We start from the raw sequence: 8045 nt of genomic DNA on the forward strand, positions 1-8045 counted from the left end.
TTAGCATGATATATCTAGGATTTGTCTACATATCAACATTGATGATTAACATTTGGGTTGTTATAGAAACTATAAAAATCTAGTTTCAATTTCCCATCAAATTCATAAAAAGTGAAAACCAATCTATATTTGATACAATAAGAATTTTTCCTTTACAATTAAAAGCGTGTGTAAGACCAAGTTTAATGAGAATATTTTCACCTTGATCATAGGTGTAGAAATCATATTAAACTGTAATTTAGAATTAGTTTAAATTTCACGAACCAAATAAATACAAATCCTACCTAACCATGCATCTTTACTTAGCTCTTACTAACCTTTTAGCTTTTTCAAATATTTAAAGTTGCATTTAGAGAATTCAACACCACATGGTATAAAATAACAAGTAACGATTTGATTAACGATTGTTAATTAACCATTAATCGTAATAGTCTATTTGACTTAAAATAGAAATATAACAGTTTAATTGAACGTAATAAAAAAATAAAAACTTTAATTAATATATAGTTTAAGGGAATTTTTTAGATATTATGCCTACAATAAATGAGTAATCAAGTAGTTGTTACCCCTGCTTAAAAGGAAAGGGAAAGGTGCAAAGTTTGAATCCGTTTTTCACCTTGAATTTCTTGGTATGACAAAAAAAAATGATTCCGATATACACAATTTTCTTGTAGTATCACTATTATTTATAATGAATTCTCAGATTTTTCTCAAATCGCCTAGAGACGAATAAAGATAAAGTATATTGCTCTATTTGTGACACGCATCAGATTCAATGTCACTGAATTTATAAATAAACACAACCCAAAATGTAATAACTATTGCCAGTCTGAATTTTCTTCTGATATTCAGTCTATATACCAGCTGCTTTACCTTGACATTTGTTTTTCTTGTACAACAAATTGAAAATCACTTTTCTTGTTTTCGTTTTCCCTTCTAAATTAAGAGGAATGAGTTCTGCTAGGTGAATGTGGTTGCAGATATGAAAGAAAGAAAGTGGTGAGTTAGGTGCAAAGTAATTCTCGTTTTTGATTATTAGGTTATTGCAATCAAACACGTGAAATTGGTATTCTTTTATGAAGCATTGAAGACCTACTGAACGTTGCATACATAACAAAAAACCCATCAAGGGTAAGCAATCTCCCTCTACACAGCTGCTTTGTTAAGCTTAAACCACAAAATTTTTGAAGGCAATGCCTTTAAAATCCCAAGGAAAATACAGCTGAATAAGATGTTTTTCGAATTATAGTTCTCAATGTCATTATACTGTCGAATTAAGTTATAGTTAGTGAAATGAATAAAAGTTATTGTTATGATAAATGTCTAATAATCCAAGCAAGTAAAAATATTATCAAATTCTATAAATCATACACATAAGGGAGAAGTTAAAATAGTTTGACATTTCGACTTGTGTACGTGTTCTATAATTTTACTGACACTTACACATCAACAATCAACTAATTGAACTAGAAAATCCAATTTCAATATCATGCAAAACTTTTTTTATTTATTGAAAAAAATTCGAACCTCAAAATCCTACTTTTCGAAGAAGGGATGTTAGTTATATTTAATATATCAAAATCCAACAAATCTCTTTTTGTAGAGTTCTACAAAAGCGAGGCCAAGGCAGAGCTTTACCTTCTGTTGTAGTTGAGGGAAAGGTCATCCAATGTATTTCAGGCTGCTTAAATCATTTTTCTGAACTTTATTTTTCTATAAACTGCAAAGGAGAAGAGATAGACAGAAAATGACATACAAATTGTTGTTATCCTTCTGAATTTTGCTGTTATAATTGAATAGTAGCATTGGTGCATGGGGTATAAAGCCTAAATGTTAAAACAATCTTACTGTAAACATGAATTCTTACTATTGGCAAAAACGAAAAAAGAGAAAAAGCTAACTAAAGTAAGTTCTCTATGTGAAGAACATCGAAAAGCTTAGAGGTTGAACAAATAGGACAAAAAACTCAAGGGGGCCATGGGCTAACCTGGAGGGAAAGAATAGACAGCGAAAAAGCCCGGGCCCTGGCTGAGTCTAATATGTAGAGGCAGGACTCTGGAGCAGGTACAATGATTACATGCAAGCTCTGGACATTTCCACTTTCAATTTTTGTTTATTTAATTATTTTTTGTGCAATTCAAAATATAAATCCTAATATAAGATGGATAGAGAAAATGCACATTTGTATCTTAATCCGGAGGTTAGAGTAGTTTACTTGCCTCCGATTTTTTGATTTCATACATGTATAGGCAATTCAATTTTAATCCAATACGGCAATACATCGTGACACTAAGCAAGACCTCAATGGAACACCTAACAGCAGCAATTCAATCATGGACAATATTAAGAAGCAAGTTCTGAAACCCCAACTTTTACAAGAGGCTAGACTGATAATTCCTTAAGTGAGCTTGTAAGTTACTACTTTCAACCAATATTTTTTTAAACTTCCATTTTTGAAAATTTCATGTTTTAAGTTAGTAAGTTTAATTAAAAGATAGTAAAGAGAGATGAGTCAAAATGTATGTATTTTGAAGTAAATTTTGCATTCCAGAACTGAAGTGTCAATACTTATGAATAAGGTATCAATACTTGTTGCAAGAAGACTTTAAAAGGAGATTTTAATGAACAAGTATTGATACATTTTTCGAAAGTATTGATATTTGAAAGTTCAAAATAGAAGTATCGATACTTGAGCTTAAAGTATCAATACCTGGTGCCATTTTTACAAAAATAAAAAGAGTAAAATAGTATTTTTATCTTAAAATTAGCTCTCTAGGTTTTTTGATCTTTTTGTTTTCACTCCCCCTTGGTTTGGTTGCCTCCCTTAGTTTATTTTCTCTAACTGCACTTTCTTTTCCTTTCTCTCTCAACTTTCAACCTTTTCTTCTCTTTCACTCAACAAATTTCGTTTTTTGTACACAGCTTCAACGTTAGTTTCCATTTTCTAAGCAACAAGGGTAAGATTTAAACTATTAACCTTTGCAAATCTAAGGATTTCATTGCTCATTTTCTCACTCTAAAACAAATTTCATTTCTCTCTCTAAGGGTTTGACATTTTCATTTCTTCTCTCACTACAAGCTCACTAAGGTAATGAAGATCTAAACCAAAATCATTCAAATTTTTCTCAAACCAAAGAGCTTCCTTCAAAATATTTTTAGTACTATTCACCCCCCTTAACACTCCAGTGAGATCAACAAGTGGTATCAGAGCTTAACCTTTGATTTTTAGGCCTAACATTCTAAAGGAAAAACCCAATAATTGCCTAAAATTCTAATGTGGTTGAAGGTTAATCCACAAATAGGGTTCCTCTATTTGATAGAGCCAATTACCAGTTTTGGATTATTAAGATGCCAATTTATGTTAGGGCTTGTGACTATGAGATGTGGGATGTCATTACCGATAGTCCCTTCATCCTTATGAATACTAATTCGGTAAATGGCGAGAAAACTCACAAAGATAAGAGTGAGTGGACCCAAAAAAAAAAACTAAAAAATGCTCTCAACTTTCAAGCCTTTCCCTCACTCCCTTCCCTTCATGGTTTGGTTGTGGGCCCACCGTCGGAGCCCCTTAACCCAATGTCATCAATTGCTGCTCTATCTTCTAGGCAATTAGCAGCCCCACTCATAACTCTATGATATAGAGTTATTTGAGCTTAATTTTGATAATAATTTAGTTTAGTTCTTATAGTAATGCATAAAAATTAGTAAATTTTATTTAATTATTTTAAATTAGTTATTTTAGGTGAGTCAATCTAATTTTGGTTAATTTTATACTTAATTTGGTGTTAATATGGTTAAGATAAGTTGTTATTAATTTATTTGTACTTTTGTAAGTATTTAAAAGAAAAATTTTAGTAAAAGGAGAGCAATTTCGAGTTGCAGGCTTTCAATGCATATGTTTTGGTATTTTGGCCATAACTTTCTCTACAGAGCTTTAAATGAAGCAATTTTTTGACCATTGGAAAGTGAGAAAAATATCTACAACTTTTATGTTTACCAATTTACCCAGTTCGGCTTGAAAGGTGGTTAAAAATCTTGTCAAATTTGATGTACTGTAGCAGTCCTAGAACAATTACGATTTCTGTTAATTAATTTGGCAAAGCTGGGACTTACATATTCTGATGAGGACATCCCAACTGAAATTGACTTCTTTCTTCACCCAACTTGGCTTAACTTGAAAGCCTATAAAAACAACCTTTCGAAAGACTTGAAAGAGAACGAAGAAACACTAGATTAACAGTTGAGAGTCAAGCCACAGAGTCATTGAAGTTAAGAAGAATTTGAAGGATTCAAGGAGATTTGGAAACCAAGAATACAATTCTTGAGTTTTTCTATATTTTCTTTTATTCTCTTATTTTCTTGGTTTGGTTCTTAATGTTTAAATTTTATTCAATGATGATGTATGACTTGATGGAGAACTAAGTTTTTAATATAAGATTATGATTGAACTCAATATATAGTCTAAATTATTTATCACTCTTTTACTTATGTTTAACGAATTTAAGTTGTTTATTTTATTTTGTTCTTAATGCTTCTAGTTGACTGGCCATCAATTAGATTGAATTGGAAACCTAGGTTAAATCTTGACAAAGGAGATTTAGGTAGACCTTGAATAGAATAACGTATGATCGAATACACTTAGTTGATTAGGTGATTTGATTTGCATATAGGGTAGACATACACTTATAAGCTATACGTAGCCAAAATTAGAACACAAACTTAATGAGTCTTTCTTCAATATAATTTGTGCAGACATATAGTAAATTAATTGGGAAAGGTATTTTTATGAGAAACTTGACAGAGACTTGTAAATAATTTAGGACTCTAGGTTAACAACTTAATCCATTAAACTGAGTTAAGAGAGAGAGACAATAATCAGATAAAGTATTGAGGGATATCATAATCTAGAGTCTGGTAGTCATTCACATTTAATAAAGTAAAATTTGCTGATATATTAGTTTTAGTTTTTAGTTTATTAATTTAAATTTTCTTTTTTAATTTTAATTCTTTAGATAAAATTAAGGTGTGTTAATTTTAGTAGTTAACAATAAGGATTAATTCAATTCTCTGTGAGATCGACACTCTACTCATCTCCATATTATCTTTACGATACGTGCACTTGTGTGAGTAAAAAATTGGACAACAAGTTTTTGGCGCCATTACAGGGGAATTGATTTTTAATTCTTTTTTGTTAATATTAATACCAAGCATTCTTAATTTGAATCTAGACTTTTCTTTTCTTTAATTTTTCAGGTAATTTTGGTCATTGTATGCGAAGAGCCCGAAATTTGAAAATTGTTCCTTTTGATCCAAAAATCAAAAAAACTTTTCATACACTTCGAAGGAAAAATAAAAAAATTTATACTCCATGTAAAACAATGGCTGATCAACAAGAGGAAGAGACCAAGCCTTTGAGGGATTATGCAGTCCCACAACTACTAAATCTCCACTCTAGTATCCGAAGACTTCCTAATCATGCCAACAATTTTGAAATTAAGCCATCAATCATTCAAATGATTCAGACTGTTGTTCAATTTGGGGGTTTGCTTAATGATGATCCGAATGCTCATATTGTAAATTTCTTGGAAATTTGTGGTACATTCAAGGCTAATGGTACTACTGATGATGCCATAAGATTGAGGCTTTTGCCTTTTTCATTGAGAGATAAAGCAAAGAGTTGGTTAAGTTCGCTTCCTGCTGGTTCCATTAATACTTGGGATGATTTGGCTAAAAAATTCTTAGCAAAATTCTTTCCACCTACAAAGTCAGCAAAGATGCAGAATGATATCACTTCTTTCATGCAATTTGATTCTGAATCACTATATAAGGCTTGGGAGAGGTATAAGGATTTGATGAGAAGATGTGCTCACCATGGATTACCTAAGTGGCTGCAAGTTCAGACTTTTTATAATGGTTTTCTGGGACCTTTTAGAACTACCATTAATGCTACCGCCAAAGGTGCACTTATGAGTAAATCCATTGACGAGGCTTTTGATTTGCTCGAAGAGATAGCTTCTAATAATTATCAATGGCCATCTAAAAGATTGGGCACAAGAAAAATTGCTAGAATTCATGAATTAAATGTGTTGAATACTGTTTCTACACAATTGACCTCTCTCACAAAGAAACTAGATAAACTGAGTGTTAATGTTGTTCAGAACTCCTTTATTACATGTGAATTTTATGGAGAAGGACATTCCAATGACAATTGTCCCATCTATTCTGAGTCTTGTCAATTTGTTGGAAATAGGCAACAGAAAAATCCATATTCCAACACTTATAATCTTGGTTAGAGGAATCATCCTAATTTTTCATGGAACAACAACCAAGGGTCTTCATCAACTGCTAAGTCAAACTTTCCTCCTGGATTTCCATCTAAAGCCTCTATGCTAGAGAAAAAGCCTTTAATGGAGGATATGTTCATGCAATTCATGACAAAGACTAATGCATTCATAACAAAGACTGATGTCTCCATTCAAAATCAAGCAACTTCAATTAGAAATCTTAAGATACAAATGGGCCAACTTGCCAGTGCTTTAAATACTAGACCTCAAGGTACCTTACCAAGTGATACTAAACCCAACCCAAGAAGAGAAGGTAAGGAACATTGATGGAAATTACTCTTCGCAATGGAAAAGAGGTACGTAAAGAGGTAAGTAATCAAGCATTAAATTCTGAGATTTCAAATCAATCTGATGAGAAAGAAATTGAAAAAAATGCTGACAAATATATTATGGTTGAAAATTTTGTTGAAAATTCAAAAGAAAAATTACAACATTCTCCCACACCTCCACCACCTTTTCCTCAACGTTTTCAAATGCAAAAACTTGACAAACAATTCCAGAGATTTCTTGAGGTATTTAAAAACTGCATATGAATATTCCTTTTGCTGAAGCTCTAGAACAAATGCCAAGTTATCTTAAATTCTTCAAAGACATCTTGACCAAAAAGAGGAAATTGGAAGAGTTTGAGACAGTTGCACTTACTGAAGAATGCAGAGCTATAATCCTGAATAAGCTTCCACAAAAGGTTAAAGATCCAAGGAATTTTTCTATTCCTTGCACTATTGGTAGTTTTAAAATTTCTAAAGCTTTATGTGATTTAAGTGCTAGTGTTTCAATAATGCCTCTATCTATTGCTAGAAAACTTGGATTTCAAGAGATACAACCCACTACAGTTACCTTGCAATTAAAGACAGAACAATCAGGTACCCAGTTGGGATTATAGAGGATGTTTTGCTTAAAGTTAGGCATTTATACATTTTTGTGGACTTCATTGTACTCACGATTGAAGATGATGTTGAAAGTCTTCTTATTTTGGGAAGACCATTCTTAGCTAGAGCTGGAGCAATTATTAATGTGAAGAATGGCAAAATAACTTTCAGAGTGGAAATGAGGAAGTGGTATTTAATTTGTTCAATGCAACTCAGTATCCCTATACAAATAGTTGCTATAAAGTGGATTCAGTCAATGAGGGTAAAGGAAAGCCTATTTCACCACCTTTAACAACGCAGGCACCAACTCTTGAGACAAAACCACCACCACTTTTCTAGCTATCTTGATTTTGTGGTTGGACAGCGAGTAGTACTTTCTTATTCACAACTCCATCTTTTGCCATAGAATCTTAGACCATATTAAAGGAACAAGTTTAAGGTAGTGAAGATTCATCCTTATCATGTTATCAAAATTTATAGTGGACTTACTGGAGTAGTCAAGGTCAATAAAGAAAGTCTCAAGCTATATAAAGTAGTGCAGAAGAGGGTAACGTAGTCAAGTTAGTGACTATAAAAAAACGCTTATTGAGAGGCAACCCAAGTATTGTAACCCTTTTTTAACTTTTATTTATTTAATTATTAAATTATTAACACTCTTTTTTATTTGTGCAAGTTAATGTAAAATTTTTTTAAAAAAAAATTTAAAAATTCAAAAAAAATTCAAAAAAAATATATTTAAAAAAATTCAAAAAAAAATTTCATATAAAAAAAATTTCCAAAAAAATTCAAAAAAAATTAAAAAAAGTGGTAAGCTGCGGCTCTGACTATGGGA

General features: G+C 31.6%; 1 non-coding gene across 1 annotated transcript; it reads right to left on the bottom strand.

Annotated features, from left to right (window-relative positions):
* Positions 1-5772: 5772 nt before the first annotated feature.
* On the bottom strand, positions 5773-5878 carry LOC148760355 (small nucleolar RNA R71). The gene has a single exon (XR_016023315.1). It is a non-coding gene; the product is annotated as a small nucleolar RNA R71 (small nucleolar RNA).
* Positions 5879-8045: the final 2167 nt, after the last annotated feature.

This window comes from Theobroma cacao, chromosome 10 (assembly GCF_053813885.1).
Source record: "Theobroma cacao isolate CCN51 chromosome 10, ASM5381388v1, whole genome shotgun sequence".
In the NCBI taxonomy this organism is placed as follows: Eukaryota; Viridiplantae; Streptophyta; class Magnoliopsida; order Malvales; family Malvaceae; genus Theobroma; species Theobroma cacao.